Raw genomic sequence first — 22,218 nt, 5'->3', positions numbered from 1 at the left:
ATACAACAGAGCAGTGCATCAGTAAGAAGTAAAAAGTGTGATAAAATAGTTATCTTAAATTACAGTGCAGTGGATGCAATCCTACCTGGAGGGGAGAGAACAGATGGTGGAGGTGAATGGTACATTTCGCAATTATGCCACAACAATGTGGAATGCCCTACCCACAGCCGTAAAGGAATGTGAATCCCTATCCTCCTTCAAAACCGCTCTCAAAGAGCACCTATGGCTGCAATTAGAAACAGGCCCTGGTAAATGTCCAAACCAGCCCCCCCTCCGCCCCAGTGGCCCCACCCAGCCAGCCACCCAACCCCCTCCAATGTAGTTTTTTCCCCTTCGAATGTATATTTTTTTTTATGATCTCTCTTTCTTAAACAGTACTCTATATTTGTATGTCATGTATGTCATAAATGTCTTGATGAATTGAAAATGGAGGACCCTGATGTAAACAAGACGAAAGTCTTTTTCTGGTCTGCATCCTCTTAGCAGTTGTTTGTATTGAGCCGTACTGTATTCTACCCATTCTGCTATCTGTTAATAAAGTTTTCAATCAATCAATCAGACAAGCAGTGTGAATGCCAGGAGGTGACCGTGTTCTAAAAACACACTTCTTCAATCAATATCTGAAATGAAGGAACAAAAACTGAAGAAAAAAAACACTAACCTTCTTACTGTCTTCTACTATCATGAACTTTTCCATAAAATAAGCTTCCTTCTATATTACTACCTACTACTATACTAATATGTCTCTACTACTACTATGCACTCAACACTGCAGCACCCAAGTTTCAACGCTGTTTGATTAACATTGTTACTCAGCTGAAAGAGTTGTACCCTTCCTGCTGACTTTGTTCTACAGAACTTGTAAGTCGTTTCGGATAAAAGCATCCGCTAAATGACTAAATGTACAATGTAAATGTATCCTGGGCCTATAGTACCAGACGTCAGTGTCTGTGGTTTTCCCCTGATTGCACTGGGAAAAGTGCGATTCAGAGCTTTCTATCTTAAACTAGCATCAGAGTTTAGAGATAGCCACCTGTCGTACAAATACTCACTCCTGGCCCTGTGTCTCGCTGCAAAACATGACACGCAAAACAGAGCAGGTTGCTCTTCCTGAGGAGACTCAGGTTCCTTCAACGTGTGCAATAGACTGCTGCAGTCGTTTTACCAGTCTGTAGTAGCCTTTAGCCTTTTTTCTCGTTGTATGCAGGAAGGGTTATATCAACTCAAGGGGCACCAACAAACTGAACAAACTGGTAAGGAAGGTGGGAGTCGAGCTGGTCAAACTAGAGGTGGTGGTGGTGGCAGAGAGGAGGATGAGAAGGAAGCTGGCTGCTATCCTGGAGAACCCACTATCCTGGAGCACCTTGTGTATATACTGTTTACTCTTTACACAGGAGCAGCCTTCACATGAGAGAAAGTGACATCGCACACATTAACATGAAGGCGCTGGGAGCGAGTTAGCAAGGCATTAATAATAATAATAATAATAATAATAATAATAATAATAATAATAAATCAAATTTATATAGCGCCTTTCATAGAACCCAAGGTCGCTTTACAATCAGGACAAAAAATAGGGCAAGGAAAGTAGGGGGGGGGGGGGAGAGGGGATGAGGGAAAGTAGGGGATAAGGTGCTGTAAGTGGTATTTATTTTGTCATGTTAAAATAGCTCTACATTCCAACAGCCATCACTTACAGATGTTGGTAAGTAAGATGGCTCTCCCAGTCCCACCTGTTCTGCAGTAAGAATAAAATAAATGTTATGGTATCCCATCCCATTCCCACTTCACCTATAGTCAGGAGAGAACTCTACACTGCAAAATGGTCAAATTTGAAATAAAAACGAGTTAAAAGCAAATATGCTTGAAACAAGTAAAATAATCTGTCAATGCAGTTAGCAAATTTGTCTTTGCAAGATTCTTATAAGTAAAAAATATCTAGGATCCTCTCCTGATAGAATACAGGAAGGGATATTCAAAAAAAAAGTCTGGTTACTGGAGGGAGGGACTGGGAGACCCATGCTACTGAACAAACGATCAGTGATGGCCATCAGAATGTAGAGCCATTTAACACATAATATAACTAAATAAATACCCTTTGATGATGGCTTTACTCATAGTATATATTCAGATTAAAAACCCTAAAGACCCTCATCTGCACCATTGTTTATACCGTTTAATTTTCTCATATTCTATATTCAGATTTAATTTGATTGCCTATATTTATGTCTTTCTAGTCTACTATTACCCTGCCCATATTGTACCTCCCCTCCCCCATGCTGCTATGATGCCTACATTTCCCCAAGGGGATCAATTAATACATTTCTTATATAAGATAAGATATTTCTTAATTGATCTCATCCCTGTGTTCTCTGCTGCCATGCGATTTGTCTGAAATGTTATGGCAGGGTTGAAATGCTTTGCTTTCATTGTTTCAAACATGGAAATGTTACTGCAGTCAAGTGACTTTCCATTTAATTTTCTCAAAAACTATACAGTAAAATACGTCCAAATTTCACATGGGCATGGTCATCGTGAATGGGATTCCTTTGAAAATTTGAGCGACCCTAAACATTTTTTATGACAGTTTAAATATGAAACAATTATGAATATTATAATGTATTTGATTAATTGAAAATGGGGGACCCTGATGTAAACGAAAGTCTTTCTCTGGTCTGCATCCCATTAACAATTGTGTGTATTGAGCTGTAGGCCTACTGTATTGTACCCATTCTGCAATCTGTTAATACAATTTTCAATCAATCAATCCATCAAACCTTAGATTTTCTCAAAAACTGTACCGTAAAATAACTCCAAGGTCATCCTGAACAGGGTTCTATTGAAAATGTCAGCAAACATCTTAAAAAGAAATATGAGGAAATGATTAATGGTATTATAATTAGGGCTGTCAGTTTATCTCGTTAATTAGATTAATTAATTACACAGCAAATTATCGCGTTATGAAAATTAACTCAAAATTAATTACAAAAAATTTATAATTTTTTTTTTTTTTTTTTAATCTCATTCATTCCATAAGAACGTAGAATACACATTTACAGACTTTTTTATGGTCCATTTGCATGTTCTTGGTATCTGATTCTAGGGACATCTTTTTTTTTTATCCACTTTTTCTCCCACTTTTCTATATTTTCTCCCATCCCAATTTCGTATCATCCAATTCAACCCTCCACTGTCACGAACGCTGTTTCTTGCCTCCCACAAGCCGGCTGCAATGTGGACTAAGTCATACATAGCACAAGTCCCCTCCGGTACTTGAGGTAACAGCAGTCGCATCTTTTCACCTGCGCAGCTCGATCTCTCAGTGGCGAGGAGTAACGCGTGGGAGGCTCACGCTGCCCCCGACACTTCCTGATTCTACTGCGCAGGCGCACCAACCGACCTGTAGGAGTCGCTGTCCACAACGCCCGATCCTGCACCCTTCAGTTTCCCTCCCCGTAATACGGCCAATGTGTATTACTGTGGACGACCAGCTAAACTGAAAGCAAATGTGGAGCGCTGGGCCCAGCGTCACCAGATTTCGTGGCGAGCGCCTTGCCCACTACGCCACGTAGCCGCCCTGATTCTAGGGACATCTATGGATCTCAGGGAATGTATTCCCAGTGTCAGAAATACTGTGTCTGTTACTAGGCTTGAGTAAATTGTAATGAACCAAATGAGAATATCAATAAAATTTTTTTTATCTTTGACTGTGAATAATACCATGCTCAAATTGACCAGACCTGAAAAATCTATTATTATTAAGCAAATTAATAGATGGAAGATGATTAAACAGAAGGTTTGGTAGATACAGTACTGAATTGTGCCATCCGGACACATGCAATTTGAAATATGATTATAGAATATAGAATATCAGGCATAAAATGGTTATGCGATTAAAATGCGATTAATTAGATTAATTAATTACAAATCCTGGCATTAATTCGATACATTTTTTTAATCGCCTGACAGCACTAATTATAATTTGAACTGACTTTCCAATAAAAATTCTATTGGCAAATTGATCTGTGTCGAGCTATAACACAGATGAGACGAGGCAGTGACAAAACAAATGCACAACTGTTTCTGGCTCAGCACCACAAAAGGTCTTATTTGGTGGCGTCACATTCAACAATACTTAATTGAATCATGATGTGTAATATATAACGTGAGAAATTATTGCTGTAATGCGAGTCTTTCGTCCTTTTTGGCCGCTCCAACCACCCGTACCATAACAGTGCGAATAGACACGCATCAAAATCCACGCTGTGAATTATGGCTTGTTTTCGCAAATGACAGCTCAATTGACTGTGGAGGAAAAAGTTGCACCTCCACGATGCGTCGTGCGTAAAAGTCTGTAGCCTACTGCAGGGGCGGACTGGGACACAAATTCAGCCTGGGACATTCAGATGCACCAGCCCACGCACCGGCCCACGCACCGGCCCCGAAAAGTATTAAACAACCCAAGGCTGTGGCTAAGGAGTCAACATCAGGGAGACCAAATCTACACCCCGCCCCTAGATGTGCACTCGTGCACAGTGCACACACACACACACACACACACACACACACACACACACACACACACACACACACACATATACCGTTACTTCCTGTCATTGGCATACTTTTTTTTTTTTTTTTTTACTAACATTTTAGTGCCTCATTAGCCTAGGCCCTAGGGATTAAGGATACATGAAGTATTAACTACACCATAATAATATTGAGGTTTTGATCCATATAGAAAGGTCTGTGCTACACAATTTCAGTTAGATTAGATTTATTGTCCTTTAATTTTGCACTCATGAGTCATGACATTAGTTGCTTGCCGTTTAATCAACACTGAAAGACCCCCCACTTCCTCCCAGACACCCATTCCAAGAGCCTGTTCGCTTTCCAGGTCTGTCTCTCTCTCTGTCTGTGTGTGTCTCTCTCTCTCTGTCTGTGTGTGTGTGTGTGTGTGTGTGTGTGTGTCTCTCTCTCTCTCTCTCTCTCTCTCTCTCTCTCTCTCTCTCTCTCTCTCTCTCTCTCTCTCGCTCTCTCTCTCTCTCTCTCTCACAGCTTGGAATGATGGAATCATCCATGATAAATTAACTTTGACTTGAATGAATTCTTTCTCTAGAACAATACAGATTGACAAACGTTTCATTATGCACTACAACTAAGGTTAATAAGTTATAATTAAGATATCAATTGGTTTATTAATGGTTGACACTCACAGTAATTTCTTCCAGAACAAGCTTAAAATAGCAAAGGATATAGATCATTTGAAAACAATAATAAGATATATAAGATCATCTTATCTTATTAAGATGGTATATATATACATATTGTTCACACTATATGGTGAGGCATGAGACATGGTGTTTACACATTCAAGTGTTAGGGCTGGGCGATATAACGATAATGATAATTATCGCGATATATTTTAATAATCGAAATCGGGAAAAAAAATATCGGAAAAAAAATATCAGATTTTTTTGTTTTTTTGTTAAACCCAGAGACAGTGGACAGACTTGTCTTTCTTGCCTGCAACTTAAAGTAATGGCTTTGCTTGTCCAAATGACAATACTGACCAAATTGAGATATATTTTTCTCTTGTTTGCTTTCTAATGTAAAATACAGTTTGAAACCGTCTGTACACAGTAGGCTATGTGTGCTAGCAGAGCTATAGTCTCCAGTCACGAGTCACAGTGCACATGTGTGGTGGTTTGTCCACCAAAAAAGCGCCAAAAAAACTGTTCAACTCCCCTGGTGCCACAGCCAGCAGAGAAGCCTGTTTACTTTCGCTTTCAAACCAGCTGCAGCCTGAGAACTGGAGTGTGAGGGGCTGTAACACTAAAGATGGCGGCAACGACAAAGAATTGCTGCAAAATAAACATACATCTGTTGTTTAAAATATATATATTTTTTTGTAATACTTATAACAATATCGATAATTATGGATATTGCGTGATATGATATTGTTATCGATATCGTTATCGCAATATCATTTTTGGCCATATCGCCCACGCCCAGCCCTACAAGTGGTTATAGTGTAACAGAGTATTTTCTGTTTCCCAAATAATAGATTATTATCAAACTGGTGAACTACACGCCTGTAGCCCCTAAAGCTGCTAAAATACACATTTTGTTCACTGTTTTGTAGAGCAGGTTGGAAACCCTAAGTATTACTCTCCCCAAAACCAAGACTTCTCCCCAAGCAGAAACAATTTATGAGTAACGCATACCTACTCCCATTATGGGCGGTAAGTGTGTACACAAAGTTAAAACACAGATATACACATTCTCTCCTCAAGTAGATAATGTTTTTTTTTGGGTTATCAATTAATAAAAAAATTACATGTATTAACTCTAGAATTGCCACAGTTATCTACAATAGCAACGATAAAGAAGTGCCAACCACATATTATTATAATAATTCATCCAGTTTTCTTTTAAGTGTTTTGGTTAATCAGAAAGTTTAACAATCGTATATTATAGTTTTTTTTGTTCCAAGTGTTATTTTTGATTACATCACTAACAAAATAATAAAAGAAAAAATACTAATTTAATCACTTTATTCAAATTGAGGATTTAGTTTGCGAAAAAATAATAATAATAAACAATTTATAAATAATTTTATTTTTTATTTTTTTTATTTAAATTTTTTAATTAAAAACGAAGGTTCGAACGTCCTTTCGAAAAACCCTGACGAAGTTTGAATCACTTTATTCAAATTTAGTTAAAAAAAATTATAATAAAAAAAAAATTATACAATTATTTAATTTAAATTAAAAAAAATTCATTCAAAACGAAGGTTCAAACGTCCGTTCGAAGAACCCTGACAAAGTTTTAATCCCAAAAACAGGCTTCGGGGACAGCCTTACCAAACATTATTTATATTATTCAAATGTCTCTCAAACATGTTCCGTTGTGATGTCACAGTATGATGTCATAAACAAACATTCTAGAACATTTGTGATGTCACAGTATATGATGTCATAATAGAACATTCTAGAACATTTGTGATGTCACAGTATGATGTCATAATAGTACATTCTAGAACATTTGTGATGTCACAGTATGATGTCATAATCAAACATTCTAGAACATTTGTGATGTCACAGTATATGATGTTATAATAGGACATTCTAGAACATTTGTGATGTCACAGTATGATGTCATAATAGTACATTCTAGAACATTTGTGATGTCACAGTATGATGTCATAATCAAACATGCTAGAACATTTGTGATGGCACAGTATGATGTCATAATAGCACATTCTAGAACATTTGTGATGTCACAATATGATGTCATAATAGAACATTCTAGAACATTTGTGATGTCACAGTATGATGTCATAATCAAACATTCTAGAACATTTGTGTTCTATATATATATTCAACAATTCTCTTATATGCTCTGACTCGGCTGCTGCACTGATGGCTCTGAGTGCAGGTGGGTCTAAAGCTCGCCCTGATCTCATTCAGGAAATAATGTTGGTTTTATATAGGATTGCGAAGGCAGGCTGGTCAGTGGAGTTTTGTTGGGTCCCGGGGCACGCTGGTATTGCGGGGAATGAGATGGCTGACTCCCTTGCCAAACAGAGCCTGGGAAGGGAGGAAGAGATAGGCATTTCAATGGGAAGAGTAGAACTCAGAGATAAGATAAAGAAAGGAGTTGAGGCTGAGTGGCAGGATGAGTGGGAAAGGGGGACCAAGGGAAGGCACTATTTCTCTCTGCAGCCTCGGGTCAAGATCAAGGTGGAGGGATATGGGTCAAGGAGTGATAGGGTGAAGATGTGTAGACTGAGGCTGGGGCACTGTGGGTTGAACAGTAGCTTGTGCATTGTGGGCAAACATCCAGATGGGGTGTGTGAATGTGGAGAGACTGAAACTGTCGGGCATGTCTTCCTAAAATGTGAAAGGTATAGGAAAGAGAGGGAAATCTTTTATAAAAGTCTGGAAGAGCTGGGAGTCTCTTCCTTCTCTCTTAAATCATTCTTTGGCATGGATAATGAGAACCACCAGTTGATCACAGAGGCAGTGCTGACATTTCTGCATGCTTCAGAGTTGTACCAGAGGATATAGCGTTAGGGTATGTATTAGTATTGGACAGGCAAGAGGAGCAGAGAAGAAGGAGAAAGTGTGAGTTGAAGAGGCCTAAAGATGGAACACCACTAGTGTAGTATAAGAAATGAGGAGGGAAGAAATACGCCAAGAAAGAAGAAGAAGAAGAAGAAGAAGAAGAAGAAGAAGAAGAAGAAGAGATCATCAAAAGAAGTGTGGAGGGCAGTAATACGCCACGATGCGTCTACTCTGCCGGAAATTCAAAAGAAGAAGAAGAAGAAGAAGATCTCATTGTCCAAAAAGAAGAAGAAGAACAAGAACTCATTGTGCATCTTTGAACAGTACTGAACAGATAGACTAAACAACATAGATTGAAGCCTGCATTTCTCAACCAATGTGCCTTGCCGTTTTGCTGTGGAAAGGTGAGTGTCCACAACGGTTAGCTAGCTGTTCTACTTGAATACCGAATGTTAATATTGAATCAGACAATATTGAATACTGAATGTTAATTCAGGTTGACAGTTGACATCATTTGACAGTTGACAGGGGGCTGGAAAGTTGATTTAATAAAAGAAAAAAGACTAATTTAATCAGATTAATCACTTTATTCAAATTGAGGATATACAAAAAAAAAATTATAAAAAAAAAATTTGAATACTTTTTTTAATTAAATTTTTTAAATTAAAAACGAAGGTTTGAACGTCCGTTCGAAAAACCCTGACGAAGTTTGAATCACTTTATTCAAATTGAGGATTTAGTTTGAGGATATAAAACGAAGGTTCGAACGTCCGTTCGAAGAACCCTGACGAAGTTTGAATCCCAAAAACAGGCTTCGGGGACAGCCTTACCAAACATTATTTATATTATTCAAATGTCTCTCAAACATGTGCCGTTGTGACGTCACAGTATGATGTCATAATCAAACATTCTAGAACATTTGTGTTCTATATATATATTCAACAATTAGTCCGGTCCTCTTCGATGTGATGATTAATGACATTTTTGGGCAAATTGGAAGAGGGTATGGGTTGTCTTTATTTGCGGACGATGGGGCCATATGGAAAAGAGGGAAGAATGTTGAGTATTGTTTAAAGCAGGTACAAAGAGCTCTGGGGGATGTAGAGGAATGGGGAGACAAGTGGGGTTTTAAAATCTCCGCCTCTAAGTCTAATTATATGATTTTTGGTTTTAGAAAGAGGGTGCCTAGGGGAAGGCTGGTTATGTATGGATCTCCCTTAGAGAGAGTGAAGGTGTTTAAATTTTTGGGAGTTTGGTTCGATGAAAGACTGAATTGGGCTGTTCATATAGAGAAAACCCTGGCAAAGTGTGAAAGAATAGTGAATGTGCTGAGAAGTTTGGCTGGGAGTGGGTGGGGAGCGGATAGAGAGACCACGTGCATGATATACCAGGCGATGATCAGGTCAATAATTGATTATGGCTGTTATGTGTACGGCTCTGCGGCCAAGTCTAATTTGCGAAAGCTGGATGTGCTTCAGTGCAAGGCTCTGAGAATCTGCTGTGGAGCTTTTAAGACCACCCCAGCTTCAGCACTATTGGTGGAAATGGGGGAGTTGCCCCTAAACCTGAGGAGAGTAAAGTTAGGGCTACAGTACTGGGCAAAATTGAGTGGGACAAGTCTGTCCTTCCCAGCTAGGTGTTTACTTTCAGGAGATGGGGATAAGTATAAGCCTTTTTTGGCCAGTATTGATCAGTGGGCCAGGAAGTTGAGCTTGCATCAGGGGGGGGTGGCGGAGCACACTCGTTGGCTATCAGTGCCATTTTGGCTAGTGCCTGATCGAGTCATTGAACTTAGGTTCTTGAAGGAGGATGATAAGGGCGAGATTGTGGAAGAAATAGAGAGGTTCCTTCTGGACTCAGGGTCTGTGGAGGTGTACACTGATGGCTCTGTGGATCCTGAAAGTGGGAGGGCAGGCTTTGGGTGGTGGGTGCCTCGGTTAGGGATCGGTAAGGGACAAAGAATATCCGATGGCAGCTCTGTATTTGTGACAGAGTTGCTTGCCATCCTCTGGGCATTGTGGTGGGTGGAGGAAGTGGGACCAAGCCAGGTGATTATATGCTCTGACTCGGCTGCTGCACTGATGGCTCTGAGTGCAGGTGAGTCTAAAGCTCGCCCTGATCTCATTCAGGAAATAATGTTGGTTTTATATAGGATTGCGAAGGCAGGCTGGTCAGTGGAGTTTTGTTGGGTCCCGGGGCACGCTGGGATTGCGGGAAATGAGATGGCTGACTCCCTTGCCAAACAGAGCCTGGGAAGGGAGGAAGAGATAGGCATTTCAATGGGAAGAGTAGAACTCAGAGAGAAGATAAAGAAAGGAGTTGAGGCTGAGTGGCAGGCTGAGTGGGAAAGGGGGACCAAGGGAAGGCACTATTTCTCTCTGCAGCCTCGGGTCAAAATCAAGGTGGATGGATATGGGTCAAGGAGTGATAGGGTGAAGATGTGTAGACTGAGGCTGGGACACTGTGGGTTGAACAGTACCTTGTGCATTGTGGGCAAACATCCAGATGGGGGGTGTGAATGTGGAGAGACTGAAACTGTCGGGCATGTCTTCCTAAAATGTGAAAGGTATAGGAAAGAGAGGGAAATCTTTTATAAAAGTCTGGTAGAGTTGGGAGTCTCTTCCTTCTCTCTTAAATCATTCTTTGGCATGGATAATGAGAACCACCAGCTGATCACAGAGGCAGTGCTGACATTTCTGCATGCTTCAGAGTTGTACCAGAGGATATAGCGTTAGTGTATTTATTAGTATTGGACAGGCAAGAGGAGCAGAGAAGAAGGAGAAAGTGTGTGTTGAAGAGGCCTAAATATGGCACACCACTAGTGTAGTATAAGAACTGAGGAGGGAAGAAATATGCCAAGAAAGAAGAAGAAGAAGAAGAGACCATCAAAAGAATTGCGGAGGGCAGTAATACGCCACGATGCGTCTACACTGCCGGAAATTCTAAAGAAGAAGAAGAAGAAGAAGAAGATCTCATTGTCCAAAAAGAAGAAGAAGAACAAGATCTCATTGTGCATCTTTGAACAGTACTGAACAGATAGACTAAACAACATAGATTGAAGCCTGCATTTCTCAACCAAGGTGCCTTACCGTTTTGCTGTGGAAAGGTGAGTGTCCACAACGGCTAGCTAGCTGTTCTACTTGAATACCGAATGTTAATATTGAATCAGACAATATTGAATACTGAATGTTAATTCAGGTTAACAGTTGACATAATTTGACAGTTGACAGGGGGCTAGAAAGTTGATTTAATGAAAGAAAAAATACAAATTTAATCAGATTAATCACTTTATTCAAATTGAGGATATAAAAAAAAAAAAATTATAAAAAAAAATTTGAATACTTTTTTTAATTTAAATTTTTTAATTAAAAACGTAGGTTTGAACATCTGTTCGAAAAACCCTGACGAAGTTTGAATCACTTTATTCAAATTGAGGATTTAGTTTGAGGATATAAAACGAAGGTTCGAACGTCCTTTCGAAGAACCCTGACGAAGTTTGAATCCCAAAAACAGGCTTCGGGGACAGCCTTACCAAACATTATTTATATTATTCAAATGTCTCTCAAACATGTGCCGTTGTGACGTCACAGTATGATGTCATAAACAAACATTCTAGAACATTTGTGATGTCACAGTATGATGTCATAATAGCACATTCTAGAATATTTGTGATGTCACAGTATGATGTCATAATAGTACATTCTAGAACATTTGTGATGTCACAGTATATGATGTCATAATAGAACATTCTAGAACATTTGTGATGTCACAGTATGATGTCATAATAGTACATTCTAGAACATTTTTGATGTCACAGTATGATGTCATAATCAAACATTCTAGAACATTTGTGATGTCACAGTATGATGTCATAAATAGCACATTCTAGAACATTTGTGATGGCACAATATGATATCATAATAGAACATTCTAGAACATTTGTGATGTCACAGTATGATGTCATAATCAAACATTCTAGAACATTTGTGTTCTATATATATATTCAACAATTCTCTCATTGTCCAAAAAGAAGAAGAAGAACAAGATCTCATTGTGCATCTTTGAACAGTACTGAACAGATAGACTAAACAACATAGATTGAAGCCTGCATTTCTCAACCAAGGTGCCTTACCGTTTTGCTGTGGAAAGGTGAGTGTCCACAACGGCTAGCTAGCTGTTCTACTTGAATACCGAATGTTAATATTGAATCAGACAATATTGAATACTGAATGTTAATTCAGGTTGACAGTTGACATCATTTGACAGTTGACAGGGCGCTGGAAAGTTGATTTAATAAAAAAAAAAAGACAAATTTAATCAGATTAATCACTTTATTCAAATTGAGGATATAAAAAAAAATGTATAAAAAAAAATGTAGAATACTTTTTTTAATTAATTTTTTTTAATTAAAACGTAGGTTTGAACGTCCGTTCGAAAAACCCTGACGAAGTTTGAATCACTTTATTCAAATTGAGGATTTAGTTTGAGGATATAAAACGAAGGTTCGAACGTCCGTTCGAAGAACCCTGACGAAGTTTGAATCCCAAAAACAGGCTTCGGAGACAGCCTTACCAAACATTATTTATATTATTCAAATGTCTCTCAAACATGTGCCGTTGTGACGTCACAGTATGATGTCATAAACAAACATTCTAGAACATTTGTGATGTCACAGTATGATGTCATAATAGCACATTCTAGAACATGTGTGATGTCACAGTATGATGTCATAATAGTACATTCTAGAACATTTGTGATGTCACAGTATATGATGTCATAATAGAACATTCTAGAACATTTGTGATGTCACAGTATGATGTCATAATAGTACATTCTAGAACATTTGTGATGTCACAGTATGATGTCATAATCAAACATTCTAGAACATTTGTGATATGATGTCATAATAGCACATTCTAGAACAGTTGTGATGTCACAATATGATGTCATAATAGAACATTCTAGAACATTTGTGATGTCACAGTATGATGTCATAATCAAACATTCTAGAACATTTGTGTTCTATATATATATATTCAACGAAGCAAGAATTGTGGAGGGCAGTAATACGCCACGATGCGTCTACACTGCCGGAAATTCAAATAAGAAGAAGAAGAAGAAGATCTCATTGTCCAAAAAGAAGAAGAAGAACAAGATCTCATTGTGCATCTTTGAACAGTACTGAACAGATAGACTAAAAAACATAGATTGAAGCCTGCATTTCTCAACCAAGGTGCCTTGCCTACCGTTTTTCTGTGGAAAGGTGAGTGTCCACAACGGCTAGCTAGCTGTTCTACTTGAATAATACTGAATGTTAATATTGAATCAGACAATATTGAATACTGAATGTTAATTCAGGTTGACAGTTGACATCATTTGACAGTTGACAGGGGGCTGGAAAGTGGTAATCACTTTATTCAAATTGAGGATTTAGTTTGAGGATATAAAAAAAGGAAAAAGAATTTATAAAAAAATATGAGAATAATTGTTTTAATTAAAAAAATTTAAGGTTCGAACGTCCGTTCGAAAAACCCTGACGAAGTTTGAATCACTTTATTCAAATTGAGGATTTAGTTTGAGGATATAAAAAAGAAAAAAAATATTGTTTTATTTTTTTTATTAAAAATGAAGGTTCGAACATCCGTTCGAAGAACCCTGACAAAGTTTGAATCCCAAAAACAGGCTTCAGGGACAGCCTTACCATACATATTATTTATTATTGAAATGTAACTCAAACATGTTCCCTTGTGATGTCACAGTATGATGTCATAATATAACATTCTAGAACATTTGTGATGTCACAGTATGATGTCATAATAGAACGTTCTAGAATTGTTGAATATATATAGAGTGTTCATACAACAATTCTCTCAAGATCTCATTGTGCATCTTGAGACAGGATAGATAGACTGTCTATCCTACAACACATAGACTGAAACCTGCATTTCTCAACCAAGGTGCCTTGCCTACCGTTTTGCTGTGGAAAGGTGAGTGTCCACAACGGCTAGCTAGCTGTTCTACTTGAATACTGAATGTTAATATTGAATCAGACAATATTGAATACTGAATGTTAATATCAGACCATATTGAATACTGAATATTAATTCAGGTTGACAGTTGACATCATTTGACAGTTGACAGGGGGCTGGAAAGTTGATTTAAAGGGGACATGCATTATAAATGCCTTTTTCTGTGTTTAGCATGGTTTTATAGTAATACAGGTTAGTATCAATGGGTCTGTGTCTCTAATTACCATATTGACTCATCAGTCTAGTCTCGAGTTCACAAGATCTTCCCTCACTCAACTAAACTGTTCTGATTTGACGGTTTCTGTGATGTCGACATAGCATTGATCTGCAGTAACGCCCCCTCTATGTTGTAGTGCAGTGTAACCCGACACTTCCTCAAACGGGTTTTCACAGGCAGAGAACGAGCGAGAGGGAGAGAGAGAGAGAGATAGACAGAGAGAGAGAGATAGACAGAGAGAGAGAGAGGGACGGCGGGAGGGACTGCAGAAGTGTGTGTAATGTGTGTGCGCCATCTCTCTCCCTCGTCGGGGACACACACATACACAAACTTGACTGCGTGTGTGTCGGGGACGTAGCCATAGTGTAACCCGACACTTCCTCAAACAGGGTTTGACAGGCAGAGAACTAGCGAGGAGAGGGAGGGAGAGAGAGAGATAGATAGAGAGAGAGAGAGAGAGAGAGAGAGAGAGAGAGAGAGAGAGAGAGAGAGAGAGAGAGAGAGAGAGAGAGACGGCGGGAGGGACTGCAGAAGTGTGTGTAATACTGTACTGGCCTACTGTATGAAAATACTCTGAGATGGATAGGGTCCAGCTGCAGCGCCGGAGAATCCTATCAAGGGGCAAGCCTGTGGCAGCCACGAACCTACTTTCTATAGAAGCAGCTCGGAGGTGCGGTGTTTTAAGTGAGCGTGTGTTATTGGATTGATTGATTGATTGATTGATTGATTGAACATTTTATTAATGTCCGCCTTGGCGCCTTGTTTCGGACTGGTTATGCTTTAGAGCAGGGCGATAGACCACCAGGCTGCTGGGCCAGGGGCAAATGACAGTGGCACCAGCCCTGATTCCAAACTCTAAGCATAACCGACTTCGAAAGAGGGCGACTTCGAAAGGGGGCCTAAGCATAACCAGTTCGAAACAAGGCGGACATTAATAAAATGTTCAATCAATCAATCAATCAATCAATCCAATAACACACGCTCACTTAAAACAGCGCACCTCCGAGCTGCTTCTATAGAAAGTAGGTTCGTGGCTGCCACAGGCTTGCCCCTTGAGAGGATTCTCCGGCGCAGCAGCTGGACCCTATTGCGGAGATGCGCCTATTCTACCAATCATATCCATTCTGCACCAGCAGGTGGCGATGGTTAAAATAGTGGCTACGCGAGATTAGGGAGAGGTCTTGCAGTGCAACAGTTTTCTTCTTCCCCTGTTTATGTATTTATCCATTTCCTTTAGCTTTGTAACTGCTTTCTTTGTACGCACATCTCTTTGATCCAGACACATTTATTAGCAACAATAAATTGCCCTGATTTGATCAATTGAACTCTCTATTGTCCTGTCCTATACATTACTAAATTATGTATTTTCTTTATATATATTTTTTTGTTTTGCTTCTCTTTAGGTAACATTCTCTAGAAGATAATTATATTAAATGGTCATACACACTGTCATGGTCAACACAAATTGATACAGATAGCACCCAGACCCATCTCATTAGAACTCAGCCAATAGGCAGAGAAAATTATCATTTTTCAATAGAAGTACTTTGTGTGTTGTGTCTGAGAGATCTGTATGATAACTTACCTGTAGCTTATCAAATAAATATGACCAGCACTGGCCTAGTCTTATATTAGCCTACTCTCAAGATTCAAGCCTTTCAAAGTAACAGTGCTGATCTAGGATTATTGACTGGGACCCAATAGGAATTGTAGGTTATATGGTCTGAAAGGCTAAACTGAATGTGGATCAGGGTTTGCATCAATACAGTATCTTAGACTAGGTATGATGATTTGAGATCAGTTAGATTTGAGTTATGTTAGTGAAGATAATGTTCATTGCTCACATGACATTGCCAGATCAGTAAACTTATTCATAGAAGCTTTATGAATATTGGTCCTGTGTTGCCCAATGGGCAGAGTAACATTACCCACTGGGGCAGCCACCCATGGCCTATTGTGCACTCAGGGTAAAAGTGCTCACCAAATGGGATGTTAATTACCCTATAGGCTCTCTGTTTGGAGAGGATGGATACTTACCTGTCACTTTGGACTCATAATATACATGTGTTAAAAAACCTCTCCTTTTAACACTGAGTAAATCCAGAGAATAGGCCCCATACCAAATGGTGGAAGGATGACTGCCATGTGTTGCAAATGGAGCCTACCCCATTTGCATTAACAGTTGCCTATGGCCATGACAGCTTTAAAATACAAGGCTGCCCCACTTACATTCTGCTTGTATGAACATGAAATCACCATTATTCACACCATGAGCAGAAACCATGAGCAGAAACTTGATTTATCAACCCCCATAAACACCAAGTTATATTCCTTGTACATGAGAATATGGCATTTTGTCTTAATTTTCCCGCACACTATTTGCCGTCGATTGAAATAGTTTTGTAAAACTGAGCCATTTGCCTCACATAACATAACATTTGGCTGTCGAATAGCTTGAGGGGGAAAAGAAGACCCCACATGCAGCTAGGCGAGCACGTCTCAAGCTTCTCAGCAGCAGTATTTGAAAACATTTCAAATACAAGTATTTTACAGAGGCCTGTCTGGTTGCTATGACGACCATCTATGCCTGGTGAGTCATCGCTGACGTTTTGCCAGGAGCTGCCACTCTGCTTGTTGAGTCACTCTTCTCTCTCTCTCTCTCTCTCTCTCTCTCTCTCTCTCTCTCTCTCTCTCTCTCTCTCTCTCTCTCTCTCTCTCTCTCTCTCTCTCTCTCTCTCTCTCTCTCTCTCTCTCTCTCTCTCTCTCTCTCTCTCTCTCACTCTCACCGCCCCCACTGCCATTCTGATCTGGTGTGTGAGTGGAATGAATAAGATAGCTGCTACTGCTGTTCTGCTCTACGTTAAGAAATTAAATCATAAATGAAGTGTTTTGTTGAGAGCACATTCTGCCCAGTGTTGACATACCTTTTTACACACCAAGACCTGTGTAACGAGAGGGAGAGAGAGTGTGTGTGTGTGTGTGTGTGTGTGTGTGTGTGTGTGTGTGTGTGTGTGTGTGTGTGTGTGTGTGTGTGTGTGTGTGTGTGTGTGTGTGTGTGTGTGTGTGTGTGTGTGTGTGTGTTGTGTTTGTGTGTCTGCTTGCCTGCCTTTCTGCCTATTTGACTCTATGAAGCGTACAGCAAGTCATGAGTTTCTTGTGCACTGGGGAGACTGAGAGGAGATAGCCGGGAACAAAGGTTGTGTGATGTTGATGCACTGCTGCTGGTGGGAGGCACATGCTGAGTAACTGATTAGTAAGGTAATGGAAATATGTGTCTCAAAGGGGGGGGGGGAGGGGTGTCGAGTGTGTATGTGTAGTCTGGCCAGCCTCTTGAACAGCGGAAATTATTCTCCTCTACCCCCCCCCCCCAACACACACACATACACCCTCTCCCTCTCGTTATCTCTTGCTCAGCTAGAATAGGTCAAGTTATTCGCTGTGTGTGTCTGTGTCTGTCTGTCTGTGTGTGTGTGTGTGTGTCTGTCTGCATGCATGTGTGTCTGTCTGTGTGTGTGTGTGTGTGTCTCAGCGTGTGTGTGTGTGTGTCTGTGTCTGTCTGTGTGTGTGTGTGTCTGTCTGCATGTGTGTGTGTCTGTCTGCGACGTGTGTATGTGTGTCTGTGTGTGTGTGTGTGTGTGTTTGCGTGTGTATGTGTGTGTGTGTGTGTGTGTGCGTGTGCATGTGCGTGTGTGTGTGTGTGTATGTGTGTCTGTGTCTATCTGCACGTGTGTGTGTCTGTGTCTGTCTGCGTGTGTATGTGTGTATCTGGGTGTCACTCAGGGCTGAGTTTCTGCCAATATTATGGCTCCACTTCCTGCAGGCTGGGACATGTCCCTCCATCCCTCAGGTTGCTCTGTCCTCTGGTCAGTTCCTCTCCTGCAGAATGGGATACAGCCTCTCCCCTTTTCACTCTATCTATTTTTATCTTTTTCTCTCCACCTGATTTGTTCACCCCAATTGACTCTGACCGCCTGCTTCAGTACAATCAGTACAATGACTCCATCGGTAGAGCCTTCTTTGAGTGCCCAATGCTGATTTATTTTGCACACAATCTGACACACATCCAAAAACTGTAAACCGTTTTGCACACATTCATTTAGTTTGACAGTTATTGAGAGTAAATTTTTTTCGTATTACAGTTCAATGAAATTGTAAGGTAGTATGAGACAAGGTATTGATATTCCTTCATCTACATCATTTTATGGTGCTGTAATTAACACAGCACAAGGATAAAATGCCCTTGATGATATCACTGGTGGCAATATTCAAATACATTACTCTCAATAAATGTAAAACTAAATGAATGTGTGCAAAACGAAGAAAATTGTTTTGGGATGTGTGTGAGATTATGTGCGAAATAAATCAGCTTTGCTTTTTGGTGAAGTGCCCCTTTAAGGTACACAAGTCCTATACCTTCAAACTATGTAGTTAACCCTGACACCCAGCTTTTTTTTTTTTTTTTTTACTTTTTTTTTAGCGTTTTTCTGGTCAAGCATGACCGACAGAAACAGGTTGAAATGGGATGTAGAGCAGGGGAAGACATTCTGAGAAATGACGGCGGGTCCGGGAATCGAACTCGTGTCCCCCAGATCCGTGACGAGCACGGTTTTCCCCGACGCAGAAATGGCGCCGAGATATGCGGTGAGCTACAGGAGCTCCCCCACCCAGCTTGTTTTAAAGTACAACCCTCAAATAATGGACTATACTTGTGACAAAATGTGTATAGTTTTAAGGCAAAAGGCGCTCAACCACATCTAGTACATGCCCTAACACAATAGCTCTTCAGAGTGATACCTTCCTTACTGGCCAGGTACAATTAACTTTTGATTTCTGTGAATCTGAGCTGTGCATTTATTGACACATGCAATGTTGTGTCCCAACATGAGCATGCCAACAGTATGGGAAATGCAGACGACCAATTTCCTCTCTGTGCGTTCAGTAGAAAGCTATCCGCCTGCAAGCTAGCCTAGCTTAGCACAAATTAATGAAAGTGGATACAAACCACAGAGATGAAAATGTCATTGGTATTTCATTTAATTGTTATCTATCTTGGTCCGTATCCACTTCCATTAATTTCTGCTATTCCATTAAATTGAATGGAATAGGATGGATACAAAATGGCTGTCAGAGAGTGGTTACAGCGTGGTGTTATAATATAAACTGGACTTTTGAAGAAGTCTTTATTCATCATGCAGTGACACACACATGTGATGGTGGCACACACACATGCAATTTTGTTTGGGTCGCCGATGAAATTGAGTCTCTGCACTTGACCCATCCCGTCGGCGTGTATATTTCCCCTAACGGAGTTGCACTTCCGCGTTCGGTTTGCGCAATCTGATTGGCCACTGACGTTTTTTTCAGCGCCAATCGCGTTACTCCTAACAATCGCGCCAGCAGGCTGTTACCCTAACCCTAACCCTAACCATAACCAACAAACCCTAACCCTAACCCTAACCTTAACCCCCTAACTTCGAAAGAGAGCGACTTCGAAAGAGTCGCCAACAGTTTGTTAGGAGTAACGCGATTGGCGTTGAAAAAAAACGTCAGTGGCCAATCAGATCGCGCAAACCGAACGCGGAAGTGCAACTCCGGAAGGGAAAATATACAGGGAAAATATACACGCATCCCGTCGTCCTTCCCCCCCAAGGGCAGCCGGGAGCAGATAGGGGCTGCAGCGTGGGGCCGCGCCCCAGGGACCAATCCAAGTGCTCCTGTCCGTCTTCGTCAAGGAACGCAACAGCATTAGCGATCTGTTGTTTTTCCATTGGGAATATCTTATCGGGAGGGGAAACCCTTGCGAGCACGGGGAGAACATGCAAACTCCACACAGAAGGGCCTGGGAGATACCTGGGTACCTGGCAACACAGAAACCTGGTCCCCAAGCGGGAATCGAACCCTGGACCTTGTAGCTGTGAGGCGACAGTGTTAACCACTACACCACCGTGCCACCATGTGTTATGAAATATGACGTCACATGAAAACAAAGGATTGTGTACATTGTTACCATCCCTTCCTCACTAACACAAAACTGCTCCTTTCTCGCCCTTCTGCATTCCATCATACCTCAATAGTCAATCACCTCCCTATCTGACCACATGGAGTCAACCCCCCCCTATACAGTTTCTTCCCCCTCTAATTCTTTTAGGATCTCTGTCTCTTAAACAGTACTGTATATTTGTATATCTTGTATGTAATAAATGTCTGGATGTAACAGTACTGTATGTCGTGTATGTCATAAATGTCATGATGAATTGAAAATGGGGGACCCTGATGTAAACAAGATGAAAGTCTTTCTCTGGTCTGCCTCCCCTTAACAATTGTGTGTATTGAGCCGTACTGTATTGTACCCATTCTGCAATCTGTTAATAAAATGTTCAATCAATCAATCCATATGACAAAAGTTCAAGTTTCAAGTTTGCTTTCATTTGTCACATATAAAGTACATGTACATTACAGTGAAATTGTAAGAAATTGAAAGTACCAGTATGTTTGAATGAGGTCACTTTGTAAGACTTCTTATTTGTGTCCCTGCATGGTTGTAGTGCCAGGTTTAGATCGCTTTTTACTTTTCGTTATTATTATTATTATTATTATTTATTTTACTATTTAAACGGATTAGCATTTACCTGTGAATATTTGCTGCTCAACATTGAGGCAGTACATGGGTGGAGATGAACTTGTCATGTCAGTAAGCCTGAACAAATACAGTCCTTTATGATGATTAATGATCCTGTTCTACTAGTTCCAGTGTACACCCTCCCTAACACCCTCAATTATGTAAAAGGAAATATGGTGATTTTATAGGGCTATGTAATATAATGTTTTTAAAAATAGATACAATTAACCCTTTCACTGCCACACGACAGAAGCTGCGGAGCTAATGATGCTAATGATGGAGCATCGCCGTCGGTTGTGTGATAGTAAAGGGCTAACCTTCTGTATTGTCACAGTGAAAGGGTTAACCGGCTGTCGTGTGGCAGTGAAAGGGTTAAACTTCTTAACCAACCAAGTCCCTTTATAGCTGTGTATCCAAGCCAACATGTGCTGAAGATTTCCAGAACTTCATCCAAATTATGTTCTGTAAAATGGCAAGCCTGTTGTTTTTATGCTGTACTTCACCACTCTCTTCAATGAATGAATGAATGAAAACTTTATTTAACAGATTGCAGAATGGGTACAATACAGTACGGCTCAATAACACAATTGTTAAGGGGATGCAGACCAGAGAAAGACGTTTGTCTTGTTTACATCAGGGTCCCCCATTTTCAATTCATAGTGTAAATAAATATACTCCCCTGTCGTTTCTCTTTACTCTACTCTCTCAATCCAGAAGCCAGGGCATTACATGCCCTCTGTTTACAACACTATTTACAAGTCTGCCCTTCTCTCTCTCGCCCCCCCTCTCTCTCTCTCGACCCCCCCCCTCTCCCTTCTCCTCTCTCTCGACACCCCCCCTCTCCCTTCTCCTACTCTCTCCTCTCTCTCGCCCCCCCCCTCTCTCTCTCTCTCTCTCTCTCTCTCTCTCGACCCCCCCTCTCCCTTCTCCTACTCTCTCTCTCTCTCTCTCTCTCTCTCTCTCTCTCGACACCCCCCCACTCTCCCTTCTCCTACTCTCTCTCTCTCTCTCTCGACACCCCCCCTCCCTTCTCCTACTCTCCTTTCTCTCTCTCTCTCTCGACACCCCCCCCTCTCCCTTCTCCTACTCTCCTCTCTCTCTCTCTCTCTCTCTCTCTCTCTCGACACCCCCTCTCCCTCTCCTACTCTCTCTCTCTCTCTCTCTCTCTCTCTCTCTCTCTCTCTCTCTCCCTCTCTCTCTCTCGACACCCCCCCCCTCTCCCTTCTCCTACTCTCTCCTCTCTCTCTCCTCTCTCTCTGCTTCCCGTCTCTCTGTGGTGACTTG

Source organism: Notolepis coatsorum, assembly GCF_963971535.1.
Source record: "Notolepis coatsorum genome assembly, chromosome: 4".
Lineage (NCBI taxonomy): Eukaryota > Metazoa > Chordata > Actinopteri > Aulopiformes > Paralepididae > Notolepis > Notolepis coatsorum.
This window is presented reverse-complemented; position numbering follows the sequence as displayed.